A 23467-nucleotide genomic window follows, 5' to 3' on the forward strand; every position below is an offset into this window, starting at 1 on the left:
AGTTAATTAAGTGCATAGTGTGGAAATGCATGACACCGAGGGAGCACCACGTTCCAGTTCTTCTTTGAGGTACAGAAACAACTCGTGTGCTGAACCGCACTGGAAGTACAGGTCAGGGCTGTGCTTTCCCCTCTGGATACGTGGGTGTGAAGCTGAGTGCCAGTATGAATTATGCTGTTAAGCAAAGGGCTGATAGTGCCAGACGGAGACAGCCAGAGTGGGAAGATGTTAGTCAAGCTCCCTCCATCTGTCCCTACTAATGCGTCGTGGTCCCAGGCCTCACAACATCCTTCCCACATCTCACCCTCAGCATCCACAGATTCCTGCTCACCTTTCTCTGGACCAGAACACCCCCTTTCCACTTTCAGTCTCGGCTTTGCTGTGTTGCTGTCATCCCCCAGCCCACGCCCTGCCTGCCCACAAGAGCAGTGCCATGGGGCTTTTAGCAGAGCAGCGTGAAATGCCCGCAGTGAGAGAGCAGCACTCAGCACTTTCTGCTTTACTGGTGCTCCAAGCACGGTGCCCCTATCCACGCTTCCCACATTTCCACCCTATTTCACACAGGATGTTCCCCACTGATGGAGTGTTAAGAATTTCTCTTTCTTTGCAGCGAATCTCTGGGCCTGCTGGTGCTGGAGCTGGAGCAGCCCCTGCTCCCTGCCTGGTGCCATGGACCGCTGTGTCTCTGGGCTCAGGAGGAACCACTTTGACTTGCTCTGTCTTTGCGGACGAAGGACAGCCTCATCTGCCCTCTATTACCCACACAAAGCACATCTGCACAGTTTTTATGAAGTTTATACAAGCAAAACAACTTGGAAAAGGATTATGATTGTCATTCATTCACAGTATTCCCCCTTGCATCCTCAGCCACGACACTGCACAACACCAAGGCTTAATTTGCCTTAATTACCGTTCTGACAGGCCTGAAACACTCACCCGAAACGAACATCCTTGTTACTCGGCTGGAGTTTGACTGACCAGTGCCTCGTGGGATCCCCTTTGATCTGGGGAATGGATTGACTGAAGTTTTATTGCTACCGATCCCTCCCTCGTGATCCTCTGTGAAGGAACCGCTTGCCGCTTCCCTTTTTCAGTCTGCCAGTGTTCGAGACTGTAAATAAGCCTCACATTTATTATTAGCACAATATACTGTTTTATAAGGGGAATGCAGCTGTCTGAGAAAGATCAGAGCTCTCTCCTGCAGTGTCCTAGCATCAGAGGCATTCCTTGGACCACGAAGGAGGCTGGAAGCACTGATAATGGCATCAGCAGCCCTGGGGGGGGGGGGTTCTCCACTTGTAAAGGCACACCTCCAAAAAGCTGCCCTTCATCATGGGCCACAGACACGGACTGCCTACCCGTGATGCAGACGCTTCTGTTAGGATGCACTGAGCAGCAGTCACCTCCCCACCCTGGTGTCTCACTCTGGCCCAGGGTCTGGGGACGAGCTGGGGCTGGGCTGTGGCTCAGGCAGCCTCACCAGGCTCAGCAAGGTCCCTGCATGGCCTGGGATGTGTGACCTTGCTCACAGCCCTCCCCTCCTGCAGCGAGAAACAGCGGGGCACAGGGAGGATGGAGGGTCGCAAATAATCGGCTTCGGCAGTGAGATTTTGCAACCTGATACACTGTTTTGCTTGCTGGAGGAAGAAAAATAATAATAATGTGCTCGTCTCCTTCCCTGCACAAGATTCTCAGAGAAAGCAGGAAAGTCAGTGAAATCAGATGAGAAGAAAAACTGTTACCAGTAAGATTTGCCAAGTGAGTGCATTCAGTGGCCTGGAAAACAAGCCTGCAAGTGATATAAGAGCTCCTTCCGAATTCTGCACACTCAAGGAAACATTCAATACATCTTGAAGTAAAAATATGCCTTGTCTCTTGCTGCTGGTGTAAATATTTGTGTTCACAAGTGTTGGCAAATATTTGAGACATCCATGTTGTTTAACCAAGAGCTTTGTCTCCCTGAGTCCATCTCCCTGTTTGGTCTCCCCTGTAATCACATTAGCCAGAGGAATCCTCTCGGTATTTATGGGGAAGATGGGATCAGAATCATTTCTATTCAGACCTTAAAAGCAAGCACGAGCTCACAGAAGACGACCAACAAAGGGCAGCAGAAAAGCTGCCAAAGATCGTGTCCTCCATCCCTTGGATATTGGTGCAGTCTCCTTAAGGAGATGGCTAATTTAGTGTGAATTTGCAGGCACGGGCAGTGTCATGCTGGAGCTCTGTCCTATCTCCACAGTAATTTCCAAGGTTGTGTTTACTATATTATACAGAAGGGAACCTCGGGAAGACGGCTTTCTTTCTGCCTCGCTTGTGGTAGTTGTTCGTGTTAGAAATGCTGAGACGTGAAGTCCCTCTGTGACCAACTACTGCACACAATTTTGATGCTTTGACAGCTTCTGGTGAAAGAGAAGCAGAACGCAGGGACAGTGCGTCCCACCGCCCTCAGCCTGGGAGCGGAGGAGCAGAGGGCTCTGCCCCTGCAGCAGGACTGCGGCCACTGACTGGGCACTCCTCCGATCTGGGTGTACAGTTTGATATGCCACTTGTTCATTGTTTCTCTGCCTCCAGTGGGATTATCCACGAGCAGCATGTGCATCAGAACTCTGTATGGTCTAGCTCACAAACCGCAGGGCCTGCTTGCACCCAGCACCCCCGTGTCCCGCAGAGCTGCTCCTACCAGAAGCACCGTGTAGGTTATCCACTCTGACAGAGCTTACCTACTCCAATTGCCAGTCCCTGGGGGAAACCCGTAGGGATGGTGCCAGCTCTGGTATCACCCAGTTAAGTCCACTGTGCTCATTCAGGTCCCCACCAATTGTGGCACTGACCTTGCTGACTTGGCACTAGAGCTGATGAGGAGCACTCACACAGGTTTACCATCCCAGCTCCGCAGTGACTGGAAACATCTGACCACACGACAGTTGTTTCAATGGTGATTTTGCACCTAGGTGCTAAGATCTCCCTTCCTTCATCCCTGCTGGCAGTGGCAGTAGATCTGCAAATTTGCAATGCCAGAAAACAATTAGCAAACAATTCCTAACGATTGCTAGAGACAAGCTGTCACGTTTTTTGAAGGGGTCATTGAGTGCATCCAAAGTATTCTAGATAACTCTTGGACTTAGGACAGCCAAAACACTTTGTACGCAGGCTCGTGCCCAGATAGCGTACTAAAGACGGTGAACTGGAAGAAGATATCAAATCAAATCCGGACAGAACTGAACAAAAATGGTCACTGCAGCCAATGAGAGCCAGCAGGGGGGCCCACACGTGGGTAAGTATGGAATAAACAAACCCGAAACCACCAAATCTTCATTGGCATGGACCAAGGTGAAAATAACTTGAAATGATGAGGATCACATCTGTATTTCAGTGCTCTGTCCAGAAGTGGGCCTACGGAAGTGCAGTAAGAGCGCTCACCAGGCTCCTCCAACCTGTTTATTCAGTGGAAGATGTTCAAGTATTAGGAAAGAGGCACTGAGCTACACTTCTGGGTGCTAACCCGAACCACTGCTGTTTTGACAGGTTAGTCATCATGGACAGAGAAAGAGCTCCTGTTGTGCTCTTGCTGGCAGGTTCCTTACAGCTCATGCATTAACCTCTGAATAAACAAACCACTAAGAAAGGCCCTTTCCTAACCTAGCAAAGTACAAACACAGGCTACATTCTTCTGATTATAAAACCACAAATGCAGGACACACTCCTGGGAATGGGCTTGATACTTTTTCTCTTTGATTCCAACCTCTTGGGAAGATTAAATAGTGTCGCTGCCAGGTTAATACATAATGACCTCAATGTCTCGAAACATTATTGCATTGCAAATAAGACTGACATTTACATATTTCTCAGTTGCCCAAGGGTACAGAAGACATGTTTCAGGCGCCTGCACTGGAAGCATGCTGGAAGACAGCAGTGCAGCACGATGCATGGAAAGCAAAGGGCTAGACACGACGTTAATGAGTCGGGAAAGGAGGGTGGGTCCCTAATGAGCCAGCCCGAACCCTCTGGCCAGAGCAGCGAGCAGCTGTCAGTCAGCAGCGTGCCTCCATCAATTCTTCCGAGCTGAGCTGAGCGCTCCTGTGCCAGCGGAGGCTGCAGGGAACAGAGCCAGCCCCCATCTCCTCCTGCTCAGGAGCAGCAGGAGATGGGCTCACTTTCTGAGCTCTGGAAGATGGTCGGCAAGGGGGAGCGGGTTGTGTCCAGGTCTCCTCGTGCTCACAGCTCGGGGCTTGGTCAGGATGCACTCCTCTCGCCCAGCTTGGCTCTGCTCTGGTCTTCCTCTTGCAATATGAACACTATGCTCTCCGCATGGGCTGCTCTCCACGGCAGCAGGCAGCCAGACAGACCGCGAGGGACAGAGGCCCCGAGCAGAGGGGACCGGTGAGGGGACGCAGGCCCAGGCCCCTGGAATTACTGCGTATGAACCTGCTGACAGACAACTGAACTCCAGCTCTCCCCTCAGCCAATAAATCTTGCAGTGGTCTAATTTTGCAAAGAATGATGCCTCAGGGAAGGCCTGTGTGGTCCAGAAAAAGAGAAATTAAGCACGCTCAAAACCCCTAATTCTGCTTATCAGCTCCCCCTCCCACCCCTCAGCCATGGCGGATGGGAGGGAATGCAGGCTGAGCCACAGCAGCAAGCCAGGGGGCAGGACACGAGGCATAGGAGTGGCCCATGGCCTCATCAGGACACGGGGAGGATCTCTGGGGCACTGTGGAGCTGGGTTGGATCAGAGCAGATCATACAATGGGGCTGCAACCGCTCATACAATCACAGCATCATTCAGGTTGGATAAGCCCTCCCAGAGCCCCAAGCTGTCCCACTGTGCCCATCACCACATCCCTCAGTGCCACATCCCCACAGCTCTGGAGCATCTCCAGGGACAGATACTCCACCACCTCCCTGGGCAGCCATGCCAGTGCCTGCCTGCTCTTTCAGAGAATGAATCATCCCTAATACCCAACCTGACCCTCCCCTGGCACAACATAAGGCCACCACCTCTCATCCTTTCACTGTTACCCGGGAGCAGAGGCTGACCCCACCTCACAACAACGTCCTTTCAGGGAGCTGGAGAGAGCAATGAGATCTCCCCTGAGCCTCCGCTGCTCCACACTGAACCACCCCATTCCCTCAGGTGCCCCTCACCTCCTTTGCTCCATAGACCCATATCCTGTGCTGTCTTTTTGCAAGGACTGTGTGCAGAGGGCATGCACCTTCACCATCTGCTTGTCATCTCCCCACAGTCCGGGACAAGAAGTGCCTGCTGCCGGGGCTCAGCTGCTGCCAGGGCTGGGAAGGGGCTCTGCCCACAGAGAGCAAAGGGAAACACCTTGCCCTGTTCACCCAGGGACAGCAGAGCTCTGGCCGAAGCCCTCCAGACCCATCTGGGGTTTTGCACTGCTGGATGAACTTGCTTTTCCAGAACACGGAGAAGGAGAGCACGTGGTGAGGCTCTTTCCCCTGTGCATCATAACAAGACATTAATTCAAGGCCTTTGCAGAAGACAAAGGGAGAGTTGTAGCTGTATTATTTGGGGGTGGGAGCAGGCACCGCATCCAGGAAGCGCCGTCCCCAGGGAGATAAGGGAGACCTGGCCACCCACGAGCCGTGGCTCGCCAGGAATCCAGGCCTCCATATGCACAAAGCTGGTGCCAGAAGTGTCGTTCCCATCATCAGCAGGCCACCCGCCCCCTCCCCCCCACCTTCCCTGCCTTCTCCCTCCTCCTCTCCTCTCCCTGTAACCAGCTGACTTTTTTCACAACCAGGAAACAATCAACCAACCTCTTCAGCTGCTTCGGCTCCTCCTCCTCCACCCCAACACCACCATCTCCCCCTGCAAAGGATGCTGTCAGTACTCCCAGAGCCTGATGTGCTGTGCAGTGCAAAACTGTTATTCCAGCCTCCCAGTGGGGAATACCCTCTGGGCTGCAAATACCTGCGTTTCGTTAAGTAAATAATCACACAAGATAAAATATCCGTCTTGATGGTAAAATGAAGGGAGGGAAGGAGGATGCAGACCCTGCGCACACCAGGCAGCACTCCCTGAATTCGTACTGTGGTACTGTGAGGAGGGTGGCAGTGCCCGGGTTTTCTCCTGCAGGTAGATGGTGACGCTCACACCCAGCAGAGGACAATTAAATGCAGAGCTTCAGGAGAGGTGATTCTGCGAGGGGCTGGGAGCAAAGGGAACGCTGTGCTCAGCTTGTTAAAATCGCTCTCACAAAGAGAATGGCTGGGAAAAGTATTCAGTGCAACTCACCCAGGGAAAGGTGTGGAAAGCAGCCAGCTGCGCTGCTCCAGACTTACAGGGCACCGAGGAAGAGGAAGGTGGATGGCCCTGGCTGGAAGGAGAGCCATTCCCGATTGTCCTTGGGGCTCCGTGTGCCACTGTGGGTGCTGGAGGCCACTAGACTCTCCAGAAGAACTGACTGCTGTGGGAAAGCTCAGCTCCTGGGAAAAGCCTGCTGCCTTCTGCCCCCTTCCCAGGCCATTACAGTTTGTGGTAGAGCCAAGCACTGACCTCGAGTGTCCTGGCGTGCTGCCTGTGTGCTCCAACCACCAGACTGCACTGCTGCTGCCTCCCCACCACGAGGTCTCGTATGTTTTATTGCTCACCTGTTTAGGAGACTTCACACATTCAGCATGGAGGCTTATAAACCTACTGGGAAAAGAGAGGAAGGGAAGAGGTGAAGGAGGAGTTCAGCCAAGAGTGAAATGCTGAAGAGGTGTGGGAGCCTTGGGCTGGGCTGTGCCAGGGTCACCCAAGTCCACTGCAGCCCATGGAGGAGGTGAGCACGTTGTTTGCCCATGCCAGGATCACAGCGAGGTTGGTGTGGGGTCACCTGTGGGACCTCAGCACAGCCAGCAAGCTACGGGCCTGCTGAGTGCAGGGACAGCTGACAGGCAGCTCACTCTGCACCCATAGTTGTGAACTGGGCTTGGACCAGGGGTGAGAGTCTCTCCGATTCATTTCTCAGTCATTTATTCAGATATAATTGCCTGTCTGCCTGTCCTAAAGCTAATGACTGGATGTGAAGATTTCCAGTTAGGGTTTGTGAGAAGGTAATTACGCTGCAATCTCGCTGTATGACTATTCCTCGAATGAAGATAAACTTGTTTGAGTAGGTCTGCACATCGCAGGAATCAGTTGTATTACAGAGACCAGGCATGGCAGGGGAGATAAGGGAATGTTTTCACTGCTGCTTTTTTATCTGCTGACCCATTAAAAGCTTTTCTGTCTGAAGGGGGTGAGGAGCAAGCAAAGGGGTTAATCCCACAGCTCCTCACCCCTGATGAACATGATTTAAGCCTCTATCACTCGGCTGGAGCTCAGTGGGTGCCCTGAGCTGCCTTTCAGATAGGTGCTGCTTCACTTTGCTGAGATGTTCCAGATTGAGCTCCAGCTCCACAAGGCTGACAGACTTCATCCACAAAGGCCCATGAGAGCTGGACAGAAATGGGCTGGCACAGCCAGAGCCTGGGGAGAAAAACCCCAAAGTGAGAGGGCAGGGAGGGGTGCACTGCCCAGCTCACATCAGCAGGACCAGGGGAGCAGCAGCATATCACCGTGGGTTTGAGGCTGCTGCCAGAGCAGTGTATGGGCTGCTAGCAGGAGGTGCCCCTGGTCAGCACTGCAGCGTGTGTGCAGGCAGAGCAGGCTGTCCCTGCGGGTGAAGCTGACTCTGGCCAGCATTATCGGGGCCTGCAGATGCACAGACATTCACCCTGCGATTAGAGGGCAGATTAACACAGAGCATCCTCTCTAAACAGCAGCCAAGGAGATAGCAAAGTCCCGCAGCAAGATAACTTTCCAGGCTCAATCACTTACAAGCCTGATGGCTCAATAAAGCCCTCTTCCACTTTCAGGAAGGCTTGCACTTTCCAAGACTGTAGGGTGATGGGACTCTATACAAGAAAACAGCCAAGTTCATCCACACCGGCAGAACCTGGGTATAAGCCCCATTCCAGTTTACGTCTGTACCAGCAGCCCTGTCACCCGAGGTCACATCTGTGCAGTGCACACTCAGCCACCCCATGCAGCTGTGGTCCTACGGAGCAAGCACTGTGACACTGTCCTGCCTCGGAGGCACCTCCCCTCTCTGCAGGGCTCTGCTCTGTTGCTTTAAAGCTCTCACCCTTCTTGCAAGCACAAGCCGATGCACTGAGATCATCTCTCGGTCCCATCTAGCTGTTAAACCCCCTCAAATCTTTCTTGCTCAGCAGCACTTCATATAAATCCAGTAATGTGCATATCGCTTCGGCTGCCAACTGCTTTTGGGTCAGGAGGGAGGGGGCTGTGTGGGGTTATTATTACAGTCACCGCTCTGATTCCCGAGGGGATCCCAGGAAACCACAAGCTGCCAGCAAACGTCTCGAGGACGGAGGCATGTTGGGGACCCCCGGGAGTCAGCTGGCAAATCTGATGCACTGGCTATGGATTAACAACCCATTAGGGCAGGAGCTTGGGGCTGCATTAAGCAAATCCTTCCCCTCAGCCTTTGCAGACACTAGCGATTGTTTCCTCAAAGCAAGGCAGAAGCAAGGCAGCTCCAGCACGGGGATGGTGCTTAAGCATCAGGCTCGCACCATTAAATATCAGTGAGGGCTTAAGGGCATTGCACAGCACTTCCCTAAGGGAGATGAATGATTTCCTGGGATGAACCCAACTGGCCCACTCCGTGCTGCATTTGCTTGATGTTGACGCGGCCAAAAGAACACTCTCTGGCATGAATAAAACATGCTTCTTGAGTAGCAGCAGCAACTAGTTTGTCTGGAAGAGCCCCTGACTATGACAGGGTAAGATGCGTGAACCTGTCTTTCAAGGAATCGCTGTCTGAGCTGCTTTCAGGAGCAGCACGACGACAATTACTCCTCTCCTGCTGTGGCAGGGAGTCCGTGCCGGTGGACAAGGAAAGACTTCCCTTATCTGATTTTTCTCTCTTCTGCAGCAATCATCTGGAATTGATGGCAAAACCCACCCTGGGGAGGCATCTTCCCCCGTGGGCCATTAGATCCCCTGCAGGGTCATGACCTGCTTGTCAGAGGTCTCTGGGAGGTGACTAAGGGAGGCATACTCCGATATGTGATACACGCCTCGCCAGCAGCATCCTGCTTTCCACCAGGGCAGAGTGAAAACTGAAAAGATCCAAAAGCTTCTGCTCAAAGTGCAACGGTTTGGGGGCATGGAGAGCTCCACATATCCGCCGCAGCCTGGAGCATCACAACTCTCCTCTCCCAGAGGCATCAGGACTTTCAGGCAGAAGGTTTTTGACATGACAGTTGCACACCACCAGCTCCTTGGATGTGGATTGGCAGCTTGGTGAGATTGGTTCTCCGTGCCTGGAGCTGCAGGGATACGGTGCATGGAGATGGAAAAGAGGATGGGAAGAAACCAAAGATCTCTGCTCTGATTCCACAAAGCACTCAAGCACCTAACATCAAGACACTGAGATCAGCCTTCAAGCGATTAAGAACATTTCACTAGAATGTTTACCTCCTGGAAACCACCACTTTATCCAAAATAAAATCATTGCAAGAAGGAAAATTTAATTTACAGATCAAACAAAAATAGCCCTAATGAAGCAGTGCTGCACAGCTGGAAGTTCCCGATCTAATTTGTCAAAACGAACATTAATATTCTCCCTTCATTTGTGACTTCATCACTTGAACTGCATTTTGTTACAACATCATAATGAAATGAGGTCACTCCAAGCAGCTCGTTACAAAGCCAGCCATTGGCAGCACTTCCATCAGTCAGAAGTGTCCCTGTCAAAACAGATCCCAACTGCTGCAGCCTTCTGAGAACTGGAGTCGTGGCCACAGCTCTGCCATTGCAGGGCGGGCTGGAGAGGGGCAGCAGGGGCCATAAATCCCACAGGAAAGGGAAGTCTTCCTGGGAGGGAAGGCAGTGAAATTCCAGGTTGTTTATTCTGGAGTCACGCTGGCTTCCCCATCATTATGCCTCTTTAAGGAGGGAGCAAACAACACCGGGCAGGGCTAGCAGGGAAGGGCGGTTCTACCTTGGGGTGAGGCTGCTGCAGCCCCATGCTGCGCTGCTCCTTCGCCCAGGAAGGCAGTGGGGTACCCCAACCCCTCGCAAGCAGCTGAGGGCAGGGGCTGAGCTGTGCCCCGGGCTCCCATCCCCACTTCCCAGATGGGTTTCTGTGGTTTGCAGGGGCTCTCTGCTCAGAGCACTTGAATATCACCAAGCAGGCAGCTGAGGAAAGACTTGATCAGAGTATAAACAAAATCTAAGTGCCTGAATCGAGAGAATGACACAAACTAACCCACCCCTTAAAGTGCCTGCGACCACAAACCACATCACTGCAGCAAAGGAGGCACACTTTTCTTGTTCTAAGTCATAAAAATTACTTACTGAGGTGACAAATTTATGGCTGGAGTAATTACACGATTACTTTATTATGTGCCACCAGCGTGAGAAATATATATTAAAAAGTCACTTATGTCCAAACCAAAGGGCCAGCAAAGAATTATGGGAGGCAGTAAATAACTGTGACAAGTACAATTATTTACTTGGTTAGAAGCTAGGATTTCAGACTGAAAACCAGCAGTCATGCTCAAAGGGCTCAGATGCAGTGGCAGCACTCTGTCCTGCCCCCTGTGTGGAAGGGGACAGTGGGGAGCTGCAGAATGAACCCAGCCTGGCTGTGAGCTCTCCAGGACAGATCCAGCCCTTTGGGTCCTTACTCTCACTCAGAGCCAGGGGCCCAAACACTGGGGAGGATGCAGGTGAGCTCTGCCCTCGCACAGGAGCTCCACTCCTCTCCTTCTGTCTCTTCTTAGGGAAAACAAACCCAGAGACAGGCTCCTCTGAGCAGCAAGTTCCCACTGGCCACACCATTCAAGAGTTTTTAGTGCTTAAATCAATGAGCACCCAGCTGAAATGCTACCTTATGTCGGGCTTCTCCAGGATGGCACAAAACACAAGCACAAAACACAACAGGGAGAACTCAAGCTGCAAACAGGAGTTACCAGCTGTTAATATAGAAAACAGATAGAGAGGCTTTAAACCAACTGCAGAACACCCAAGAAAAGCAGCAATCACAATCCAGTAATAAAGGAGGAATCACTTACTCCCTTCCACTGATCAGAGCTCACCGAAGACTCCAGAGGAGGCACTCAGTAAGTAGAGGTGCTCTTTTTGCAAGTGCCAGCCCTTATATGAGGTTAGGGAGGAGTGGACTCTGAGTGTACCCACAGGTCTATTGCTCCCACCTGTGCTCCCAGTGCTGCCTACACCCCTTCACCAGGTGCAAAATCACTGCTTCAGGCTGTGTCCTAATGGTTCCCATACACCTGCACAAAGGGCTGCACACTCACGAGGGCTGGGAGGGCAAGAGGAGCGATGTGGTGGCTCCAGCAGAGGAAGGGAGATCTCAGGTGTGGGCTGGGATGTGTCAGAGCCACCCTGGGCCCTGAGCTCTGGTTGGACCCCGAGCTATGGTGCAGCACAGGGCTGTACCAGTGGCCCCTGGGCCAACACGGTGCGCTTACAGCTCTCACACATGGTGACAAGTTAATCTCAGCTTTAATTTCTTCTGTTTTCATTTCCCCGTCTGTAAAAGCACTTCCCTCCTAATGCTCAGTGCTACCATCACCGTGGTCCTCTGAAGCCGTCCTGCAAAGCCCTGAGCTGTGCCTCTGATCCCTCCCTGCAGCTGGCTCTGTTTGTGACCCTGAGATAGCAGATTTAAAATAGCGTTACTGGAAAACACTTCTTCCTCCCCAATTCCTTGCCATGACATGAGATTGGAGTTCCAATGCTTCCTCTGTTAGAGGAGGGTTTGCCAGGACCTGTAAGGTTTACCTACATCGAATTGCTCTACTTTGTGTGGGGAAACCAAAACTCCAAGCTCTCATCTATAAGGCAAAAATATAACGTGTTAACGTAACGTGTACAAACATAATCAGGGTTTTCACTCTATCCTGGTGGGTTCACATCGTCCGTGCTTTTCTGCTTTCTGTTCCTTTTCACATGGGAAGTTGCTTCATTCGTTGGCCAGCAGACCAAAGTGATGCCCGGTGAGCACGAGGACAGCGTGGAGGTTCTGTGTGGGCAGAGCATGGCTGGGGCACGTCCTGGTTGTGCAGCAGCCCTCTGGGTCTCACCCCACTCGTGTTCTGCCCTGGGGGGAGCGGGGCTGGGTCGGGGGGAGGCTGTGGGAAGCCTTAGTGCAGAGCCTGTCCCAGGAGCCCCAAGTGCCCCGGATACTAATTGCTAATAAATGTGCATGCTGAGTAGCTTTTGTTTTTCCAGCAGGATGGAATAACAGAGAAAATATGTGCAAGTCCCTGGACTTCAAGAGTGTGTTTTTCTTTCATTTATATTTACCTAATTACGCTGTCACAGACTGCTGAAAATCAGACCCTCGCCCCCTCCCCACGTCCCCAAAATGACCAAATAAGCAGAGCAGAGGCTGCAGTGTGCTGACACTGCCGCAGCCGACCGAAGGGGAACCGAGGGGGGATGCTGCCCAACTCCCCTGGGCTGTCATCAGCACCATGGAAATAGAGCTTCACCCCCTACGTGCAGCAGGGTGGAGGCAGGGAGAGACCTTAAGGCTGTGTGCTGGGGGTGCTGGATCGAGGCAGAGGCATTGCAGGTGGAAATACTGCACGTTGCCCTCCTCCCAAGAGGAGGAACAGGCAGCTCTGCTCTCGCAGGGTGCCGAGCTGGTGTGCAGTGTGGCAAAAGGCACCCGATTGCTGATGGATTGGTCCAAGAGCTGCATCCAGCCCCAGCGCTCCCACCTGAGTGCCAGTGGCCTCCAGATCTCAAGGAACTCATGGAGAGAAGCGGGAGTGGGAAAGGTAAAACATGGGGTTGTGTTGCATGCTTTGGCGTGCTGCTCATCTGAATAGATTGCAGAGGAGTAATTAAATGATTCTGTCAGATTAAGCTGTGAAAAGCGGGGGTCAGGACGCAGTGAGGAGCGCGGGTCAGCCATGGAGGGCAGGCCGGCCCCGAGCAGTGGCTCACCGGGGAGGGAGATGTCAGCACTGAAGTGTTTTAACTTATTTGCAGCCTCAGAAGTTCAGAGCTTTTGTCAACAAGGTGCAGGAGAAGGGCTGGAGGTTGTGCTGCTCATTTTAAGGTGAACCTCCGGCACCACTTGACGGCCCCGTGTTACAAGGCAGCTCTGTTAATCTACTTAATTCCAAAGATATTTATTAGACCCAAACCTCCAGAGGTGCTCCACAGACGTGGACCTTTAGCACTGTGCTGCTTAGAGCAGGAGATGGAGCTCTGGGAGAGGCAGCTGCTGCTCTCCTGGAACGAGAGATGAGCAGAAACCCCACCTCTGCCCACGGGTGTGGGGCAGACTGCCTCTCAGCCATTACTGCAAACACGAGCGTGTATTCCAGCATCCACATCACTTAAACTGAAAGAATGCAAAAGCAAACCAACGAGCAGAAAGTCCTGCAGTGCATCGCACGATCTGTGCACAGAATGAGCAGTGCAGAAGGAAGGCAGCATGGACATCACGTTACAGAGCCGTGGGCTGTAAGTGCCCGAGTGGGGCTGGGGGCTGTGCTCCAGAGAGCCCACCCCATGGAGCAGGCCCTGCTCTGTGCCCATCTTCCTCCCTGTTTGCAGAGGACAGGAAAGGGCTCTGGTTTCACAGAGCCTTGGATGACAGTGCAAAAGAAAAAGCAAAAAGCCAAACCTGACCAGGATTTCCCCGTGCTAATTAGGTACAAAACACTGGTTTTACTCCTCTGTAGCTTGGATGAATCGCGGTCCCAGCCCAGGAGGAGATCGATTTCCATGTACAAACATAGCCTAAGGTCTCAGGATTTCCTTCCTTCATTGCAGCTCTGGCCAATTTTGTTCTTGAGATAGAAACTGATGGAGAGAGGAAATGTTAAATTTGTGTGGGAGGTGACTGGGGCTTGTTCAGAGCGGGGCTGGGGGTTTGCAGCAAAGCCCTAATTGTGGCTCCTGATAACAGGAAAACTTAAGCACATCGCTGCTTTATTGGCCTCAAACCCAGGCCAACAATTAAGCTTGTTTTTAAAAAGCTCCATTTCCCCTAATCTGCTTTGTGACCTTTATCTTGCCAAGCCCCAGTGGCTGCAGCCCACCCTGGTGCGTGCACGCTGAGCTTTGCTGCGAGCTTTGCAGCAGGTGATGGCAGCACTGTGGCCATGCAGGATGGGCAGGGGCTTCTCCCCATCACTGCTGCGCCTCGAGCTTGCCCTTGCATTTAGCCAACAGGTAACAGAGAAGCCTCCTTCCATCCAGGGTGGGATACACATTTACTCCTCTGGTTTGAGATAAGCATCCGTCAGAAAAATTGCTTGACTTTTTCCATTGCAGCTGGGAGTTTCTTCGGAGAGTGGCTGGGTTTCCTCTCCCTGCATGCAGAGGAGCTGTGAGGGCTCTGCAGGGCTGGCTCAGGGTAGCAGTGGGGTCCCAGCACACACAGACCCTCCCCATTTCTGCCCTCTGATGTGAATGGGTACTGTTACCTCCAGGAGATGCTCCGGTACCCGAGTGCTGGCGGCACAGCACTGCGCTTTGCACGGCGTTTGAGCCAGCAGCACATGGCACGGCAACCACAACTGCATGCACTGCGTGTACTTATAAATACAAATGTGAGCACATGTATTTACATAAAGAAGGCACAAGAGAATAGAGTCGTTGAGGAAGAGTAAAGGCAGCGGTGGGGTAGTAGTTAAAATCGGCTTCATTGAAATCGATTTGCAGCGCGCAGTGCAGCAGGATGTGCTGTGAATACAGCAGTGAGCTGGCACAGCCGGTTCTGAGCGGGGCTCTGGGAAACCCGGCCCCATTTTCCCTCTGCCTCTGTACCATGCAGCTCAGGAACGATGCTCTCCTGTGAATGTCCCACTATTTTTTCCATGTGTTGCTCACGGAGCTGGGGCGCAGCCGGCCTGGCACCGGATAGGGTTACTGAAGCATTCCAGCCCCCTTCTCACCCGCAGAAATGGGCTGCTTTCCTCCAAAAATTGAAACCACCTCATTGGATTCCTCCTCTCCTCTCTGCCTGCCCCCCTGCCTGGGCTGTGCTGCAGGACGTGAGCGTTCCCAGTGCTGCTGCCCGTTCCCCACACTCACTAATGACATCATAGGCAAACCACACGTCTGCCCTCCTCACAAATGGGAATGGATGGCTCTGGGGAGCCACAAGCAGCAAGCATCCACCAAAGCTTCACCAGGACAGCACAACCGGTGGCCTTTCAGGTGGCACCCAAGAGTATTTTTCAGGTGCTTGGGTTCCCTGAGCCCTTGCTCCTGCCCCCCTCCTCCCCTCCCCCCATGTCCTTCTGCCTCAGCTCTCACAGTGCATCGCAGATCTTCCTGCAGAGCTGCTGGGTTCTGTTGTTTTCCCCATGGATCCTCTTAGCCAAGGAATTCGCTCCTTTTTAAGGGCTCTTTTTATTATTATTATTTTTAAATGATTGCACTTCAAAACAGGTACATATATACATTTGCTTTGAGATGAAATTTCAGAGTCGAGGCTCTGCACACACATTCCAGCCTCTTTCTGCCTCAAATACCTGTTATATCCATGCATTCATAAGAGCTGAGTTACTCTGAGCCCCCCTCTGTGCCCGTGCTCCCTGCAGCGCTGCAGCTCCTCCCCCACCACTGGCAGTCCCCTCCAGCTCCATCCTCCCATGGCTGCCACCCGTCCCCAGTCCCTTTGGAGGAGGTGGCCTTGGTGGCACTGCCGTCAGGCTGCCTCACAAGATGGCTTTGGTAGTGGTGGCTCCACAAAGCCCTCTTTCATTTCAGAGCAGCAGAGAGAGGTTGCACTTGTGGATCTGTCTGGCAAACCACTCCAGAAGGCATTTGCAAGAGGCAGACAATGCTGCCAAGAATCTCATTACACACCCCGCTTCACTGCCTGGTCCTCCCTGGGAAGGATGCTCCACAGGCAGCCACTCCATAAAGCACACGCCGGGTCACAGCGCAGGCAGCACTGCTGCTGTAGGGTGGGAGGGGGGAAACAGCCACGCTGGGCAGCCCCCACTTCTGGCAGACACAGAGCCCAGGAGAAAATCCACAGCCCAGAGGGATGGGAGAGGCTCAGGAGGGATGCAGAGGAGGACGCAGGAGGAGGATGGAGAATCCAGCCCAGGCTTTGTGCACAGCTTGCAGCGGGCTGGGAGAGGGCTGCAGGAGTGCAGCCAAGGCAGACACCCAGACAGGGCAGCCATCATCAGGAAAACTCACAGCTCAGCCTCTCTGTCTTCATTTAGAGAATTTCCACGCAGCCATGAGCCAACGCGGGGCACTGCTCTGCTGTGAGCACCACTACCATGAGCAGTTGGGGTCTGCAGAGGAGTTATGGCAGCGTACAGCCAGAGATCCCTCTTCCTCGCGATGCTTCGTTAAGAATTTTGAGGTGAAACAAAGCGAAACCATCCAAGTTTGGTGACAATTTTCCCACAGTCATACGCTGCTCTGATTCATTTTCATCCTCAGATTTAAGTGGGAATGGCCTGACCACAGAACATTTCCTGGGGATTAATCATGGCTGGGAAAGGGCCGCGGTGCCGAGCTGTGCTCCAGGTGCCCCCAGGTTCTCTCTCTCTGTCAGGAGTTAGGCAGTGCTGAGGTCACTCCACTCTGGCTTCCCCAGTGCAATTATCAGCTGAACAATGCTGATTAACAGCAGCATTCAGATGCTGAGGTGGTATACCCTGCAGAAATCTACATCTCTGCTGTCCCCATGGCGGTGTGAGCACAAGCATGTGGGCACGTGAGGGGTGGGCACCCATGGGAAAGCCCCTACTCTCCCATCAGCTCTCCCCACCCCTCCTCTGCTCTGCACTGGGCTGCCCAGCAGACTGACAGATGGACAGACTGCAGAATATCCCTCAGTTTCAGACTACCCACTTCCCTTCCAGTGAATGAGTCAACAGTGGAAAATCAACTCCCCGAGCAACATTCAAACAAACACCGTTTTTCCATGCACAAACAAGAAATTCCTGGTCAGTGGCGGTGCAGGACGGGGCAGCCCCTGACTGTGCTTAGGAGACGCTGGGCTCCAGGTGATGCACAGTTTCCAGTCCAACTCATTTAGCGAAGAGCATCTGGTGGCCTGGGCATGAGCTCTGCATTGCTCGCAGTGCTTGCAGCTGGGGCTGTGCAGGGTGCCCCGCAGCCGGGTTCAGGCAGGCTCTCCCTCTGCCTTTTTCAGCCTCTGACTGGATGCAGCGTGCAGAACCAGCCCAAGACAAGGAGCCAGCGGGGTAAATCTGAGCCTCTTTCACTCTCATGTTATAATACACAGCTGCCAAGGGGAAAAAAAAAGCCGATCCCCGCAGGTTTCTAGCCCGCAGCACCACGGCCACAGACGGCCCCACGACTGCTGCGGCCGGCACTGCTCGGGGTCCTGCTGCTGCTCCTGTCCCCGTGCCACATGTCTGTGCCTGGCAGCCGGCCACAGCCTCGCAGGCAGTGAGTGCAGCTGGGCTTCCAGCCCTGGTGCTGCCAAGTGTGTGCCGGGAGCCCTGTGCCCACCGCAGGGGGGTGCCACGCTGCCCTGTGCGCGTGACCGAGCGGCTTTCGGGGCCATGATGCTCTTCTTTCCTGCTCGTCTCTTTTCTCCTCCTGTGTACAGGCTGTTACTGAACCTTCTTACGACTCCTTCTCGTTGCCTGGGAGGTTCCTCAGTGCTGAGTCCCCATTGGATTTCCGCAGGCGGTGCAGCCGTTTGAATTTACAGGGCACACGAGAGCTTGCATCCATCTCTCATGTGTGTTTTTGAAATTGAGATTCTGCCTCCCCGCATGATCACATCTTTTATTTCCGATTAAGGCTGTCCGAGGAACAGCTTTCCACCCACTGAAATTTTCGATTAAAAAGAAAAAAAAAATCCACGCTGGGCAAAGAAGTGACAGTACTGCTTTCACTGACTGAAGGAGAACACCACCAGTGGTCCCAGTTCTTCATCTGTGCTTTTCCTCCCGCTGCTCCGTTTTGTTCTGGCTGTGATGGGCATTTTCTGGAGGCACAGCCCCATGTGAGATTTTCCCACGGGGGAATTTTCATTTTCAAAGTGTCCCTCTGGAAAATTCAAAGGCAGATTTCTCCCATAACATTCGTTACTGCTGTGGCCCATCCAGACCCATCCCATCGCAGGGAACACAAATAAATGTTTCTGGTTTGATCATGTAGCATTTTCCAGAGCCATCCGAAATCATCGTGGAATTCCCAGCTAGCTTCCCATTGCTCCAGCTATCGATTCCCGACACCTTGGCAGACAGCACCCTCCTGCTTTGCACATTCTTAGTAGTACAAACTTCTCTGCAAACAATGGGACTAAAAGGGAAAGAGGAAAGGACAAATTAAAAAAGCATGCTGTGAGCTTAAACGGGAGGCTTGACACTGTCAGCACGGCCCATATGGAAAGAATAGACCTTTTCCATGGCACGGCAACATGTTCCTTTATAGGGGGATTGCACACACATGTAAAATATATGTGAGGATGAGGAAAGTGTGCGTGTAATAGATACTGCAGCACCACAGTGCCAGGTAGTTCCAAGATTACAAAAGCTGGGCAATCCGGGGCAGATATTTTTATAGACTGTTGCTCCGAATGGTTTAAATATATTGTGTAAGAGCAGATAGCCACGGCAGTAATGTTTGCAGCCAATCTTGTTACGGTAATGAGGAGGGTAACTGAATGTGCAGCCTGTAAGGGGCAAGTTGTTTGTCACGAGTTGGGAAGGCAGAGGTTTCCAATGACGCCTGGCACGGGCGGCCCTGGGAGTTGTGGGGTGGGGATGGTTGGTCCCAGCAGGGCTGCAGGAGCCGAGCACTGCTGGTGGGGGCTATCACCAGCTGTGGTGTAACAGTCCGACTGGGACACGAGGTCAAACTTGTGCTCTTGTTGAGAATGTATGACCCCCAAAGCTGTGGTCAGCAGCAGCACAGGTGGGTCACCCCCACGGCTCGTGGTCATTCGTTTCTGTTGCAGGTGGCTCATCTCCACAGTTTGATGTGGAAAAGCATCCCATACAGCCACACTCATCCTCACTCAGGTTACGGAGGCCAAGGGGTGGCACTGAGGATCAGGACTGCTAGATCCTCCTTGGTCCATTGGGCTGTTCCTGCTTGCTGCATGGAGCCATCTACCTCAACATCAGTGCAAACATCCCCGTGAAGACACCCGACAGCCGTTGGGAACAGAAAGTAGCCATGCTCACGGTCACCCATCCTATTGCTCAATTACGGAGAGGGGAATAACCATCCCAAGCCTTTGTGGCACTGGAAGATGAGAGATGGGGTGTTCAGAGGCACTGCGGCTGCAGCAGGGATGGCCCCAGAGGATGCTGCAGCCCTGTGCTCTCTGCCAGGGCAGGGAGGCTCCGTCCCAGCCATCACAGCCCAGAGCAGCACTCCTGGCAGGTTCCTCACCCAGGTGACCGCAGGGCAGCGTTCACAGCTTCTGGGTTTAATATACACATTTATAGCACATGTGCATTCATTTAACAGGTCTGGACCAAGCAGGCAGCGTTTCCCAAAATGAGACGACCATCCTTCATTTCACAGCTGTGACATCATCAGGTCGTATTTCACGGATGTGATGTCACTACTGCGCAATACGACTTCTTATTTTCAAAAGGTTTTTATTAATGCTGAGGTTTTTTGTTTTTTTTTTCCCTCTGGTCTGGCCAGAACATCTGGAGCCGGGAAACTTCAGAGTCCAGAAATATTCACAAGATGTAGCAGACAGCGTTACAACCCACAATATTTCTTTGAGAAAAAGAGAACAGATAACAATGTGGGGAAGCAGAAGTCACAACCAACTGCTACAAGTCGCAGCGTGGGAGGGAGCAGGAGGTGCTGGGCCGAGGGCAATCCCACTCCCTCGATGGCTGCACCACCAGCAGGCTGCTTGCTCAGCAGAGATGTGGAATTGTGGCCCTGAGATCCCTTCAGCTGGGAACCTTCAAAGCAGACATCCAACACCACGGCACCGGGGCATCTGCACGGGGGAATATTTGTTTCTGAGCGCCTGGGGACAAAGTGGTCTGTCCTTCTCCCTGGTGCTGGTCCCTTTTGTGCCCAGTCTGGGGACGGGGGACAATGTCCTGCTGCTCACCTGAGGTGGGTGTGGGGACCAGAGGGACATCGGTGTGGGATGGGTGGCATTCAGAGAGCTCACTGGGGCAGGGGCACCTGGCCACCAAAACGACACTGCAGGGAACACAGGCACCCCCGGGGGTGGGAGGTCTGTCCCTCTGCTTCCCAATAAAAGCATCAGTCCTCCCAGAAAACAGAAAAACAGAGGAAAGGGAGTAGAAAGGATGCTGGGGAGAAGGTGAAAGAAGGGTGCCCCTGGTAGGCAGTGGAGTTTAGGGGCACTTCTGGAGGAGGTGGGGCAGGGACTGTGTGCACAGATGCCCCACAGGGCTCAGGGGGGGCAGCCCCATGGGCATAGCTCCTCTGCAGAGCCGCAAAGCACAAGGTGGGAGAAGGGCTTGGGTGATCGTTCATCTGAAATCTCTAATTAATATATTCCAGCTGCATCCCTTTCGGGTTCCCCTTCCAGCAGTGCTCATGCAAGTGAGCACAAAGAGTCCCAGACAATAGACTTGAAATGCTTTTTCCATCAGCCTGCACAGCAGAAGCAGGAACGCAAAAGCGTTGCTGTCAAGGGAAAAGCCCACGCCGCTGCTGTGACCATGCGCAGCCCGTCCCAGGCTCCAAGCACTGGGTCACCTACTGCCTGCCAACCCCGATAAATGTCACTGCCTAATTCTGAACGATGAAAAATGGCCTGAAAGCTGCAGCCTCCGTGGCACGCTGCTGTGCTATGCCAGCTCCAGGCGTGCTGTCACCCAGCGCTGGGTGAGCAGAAGCTTGCAGCCCTGGGAAGGATGCTGCCCCGGGATGCAGGGCGGGTTGGGTGCAGCCCGGGCAGCTCGGGTGGCTGCTGTCTGCCTGGAGAGGAGAGCGAGGCTGTGGAATGAAGACTGACAAGCTGACGAGATAAACTGGTCAGATAAAAGGATGACAGAAATAATTTTACACGGCATTACTGTGAAAAGCTAATTTATACACAGATGAGTCCATGACAGACTCAGCGGAGGGTGGCAGACGAGCAGGGAATGAAGAGCACTTCATTTATTGCCTGGAACAGGAGGGGGAGTGTGAGGAGTGAGCTGCCTGGGACGGCTCTGTCTGTCTCTCTCTTCCTCTTTCTCTTTCAGAAGTTATCAAACTTTATCTGGGTGTTTTTCTGCAAATTAGGGAAAGAAAACCGCTGCATCTGTCAGTGTTCCTGCTTCGTGCAGGCCCACGGGTGGGAGTTTGGGATGACTGTAGAAACACAGCCCCGGTTTCCCCTGGAAAAAAAAAAAAGCTCACATAACAAAAGCCAGGCAGAAAAGCAACTGCGTCTCTGCACCACGTGGAGCTTTCACTTTGCTATTCAACCAAGCCGGAGTCACCATTCTCCCTCTACAGCTTTTTTTTTGGCTTAGCAGTGTGACCAAGCACCGAGTGCCCCCGCCTCCTGCCTACTGCCCACCCTTGGCCTGGGGGCTCGGCACAGCCTGCCTCCCTCCATTTCCCCACCCCCTTGCCCTTCCCCAGCTCTGCAATCATCCCCAAGCTCTGGGTGAACCCTCTACCCCCTGCTTTGGGGCTGCACACCCCAGAGAGGCTGTGGCTAGCCCAACCCTGGCACCATCTGCCCCGCTGCCCTGCCTGCCTTCTCTCACCCTGCTCTTGGCACCAGCATCCTGCACTACACTTGGTGTTTTACGCAGACCTGACAGCCTCAGCCCTCTTGCTTTTCTCCCACGCAGAAAAGCCGTGCCCAGCCCTCGCCTGCCACACAGAGCAGGGAGAGCAGGGGATGTGCTGAGGATGCTGTGTGCCCATCCCCTCCCGCCGCTGTCCCCGCAGCCTCCTGGCACACAGAGCTGCTCCGTCGCGCCCCGCGTGCTCTCTCAGCCATCCCTGAGCAGGCTGGCTGCTCTGCAGCTGCCAGAACAATAGTCATAATACTAATAAACCTCCTTCACGCTGAATACTGCAGGCTGTTGGCAGGTCCTTCTCACACAATTAGCATTTCTCGTCAAGCAGGGGGCTCACAGATTGCACATGCTGGTTAGTGTTTTGCAGAACAGACTGAAACCAATATGGCCCTCCCTGTGCCATCAGCTGAAAGTGGCTTCCCACCGGGCTGGGCCCAGCACGCCGTCCCCCGGCACAGCCCCGGGCTCAGGGATGAGGGAGCTCTCCCAGCTCTCTGGATGTCCCTCGTCCTGCTTGCACCCTCCCCAGTGTGCATAGGCTGCAGGATGCTCAGTCTGCATGGCTGCAATAAGAGATGGTGGAGGACTGGCTTCTGCCATTGCGGGAGTACAGATGGCCCTACAGACAGAAAAATGCTGCCCTCCATCATTGCAGACAGGGACTGCCCCGTCCTTGCTCAGAGAAGAGTGCTTTGGTGGACTCTGAACACAGTGAGCTTGGGTTCGGATCCCCAACACAGTGGGGTTGCGAGAGTGCAGGGTGCGTGTCTGCAAACCTCTGCTTGCCATCTTGCTGCTGGGCAGCTTGGTGATGGCAGTGAGTCCTGAGCAGGCTCTGAGCCTGCTGCAAGCCCCGGGTCAGGCAGCTGAGATACGTCTCACGGTGGGGGCTTGGTGTGCTGCCATGGCTCAGCTCGTGCAGAGCCTGCTGCTGCAGCTCGGCAGACGCACAGTAGCTCCTTAAACCCGAATAACCCCATCTCCATCCTCAAAGTGACACTTGAAAAGAGCCTTAAACTTATGTCTGCCTGCGTAGGCTGGACCTGTAAATCTCACAGTAGATGCTGGACTTCTCTCCATGCCGCTAAACCAATGTAAGCCCATCCAGACAGCAGCATGCACCATGATTAATTGCCTTGCTTTAAAACTCCTATTTATAGACAAGCACAGCGAGCCCAGTGCCAGCGATAAGGGGCTGGCCAGGCCCCTCCCTCCCCACGCAGCCAAACCCCATTGCTAATCCCATGGCTTGGGGCTGTCCTGGCTCCTCAGCTCCAGGGACAGAGCCAAACCCCGTGGGACAGCAGGGCTTGGGATCAGCATCACCCAGCAGCAGTGGGCTCCCACGAGGCTCCCACGGCAGCGCTGGGCTGTGCCTGCAGTTGGTGCAGGGATGTCCCAGGCTCACGGCAGACCTGAGCTGCAGAAAGCAGCTGGGCGTGCTGCTCTGGGAGCGACGTGTTTGGGGAGCAACGCTCCACATCAAATAGGTTGCTACTCTACAAACATTTTTCTTTACCCTATTATTTTTTTTTTCTCTGAGAAGAAAAGTCGGAAGAAGAAGAAAGAAATCCATTCCACCCTCTGCTTTTTATTCTCTCTAAAGCTCCAGATCTTATCAACAAAGCCTCCTTCCTTTCTGGCCGGCCTGCGGCTGCTGACTGACAGCACGGGGGATGAAAAGGACAGGTCCCTTTGA

Source organism: Cyrtonyx montezumae, unplaced genomic scaffold, assembly GCF_038088225.1.
Source record: "Cyrtonyx montezumae isolate F1298 unplaced genomic scaffold, pur_monq_1.0 scaffold_11, whole genome shotgun sequence".
In the NCBI taxonomy this organism is placed as follows: Eukaryota; Metazoa; Chordata; class Aves; order Galliformes; family Odontophoridae; genus Cyrtonyx; species Cyrtonyx montezumae.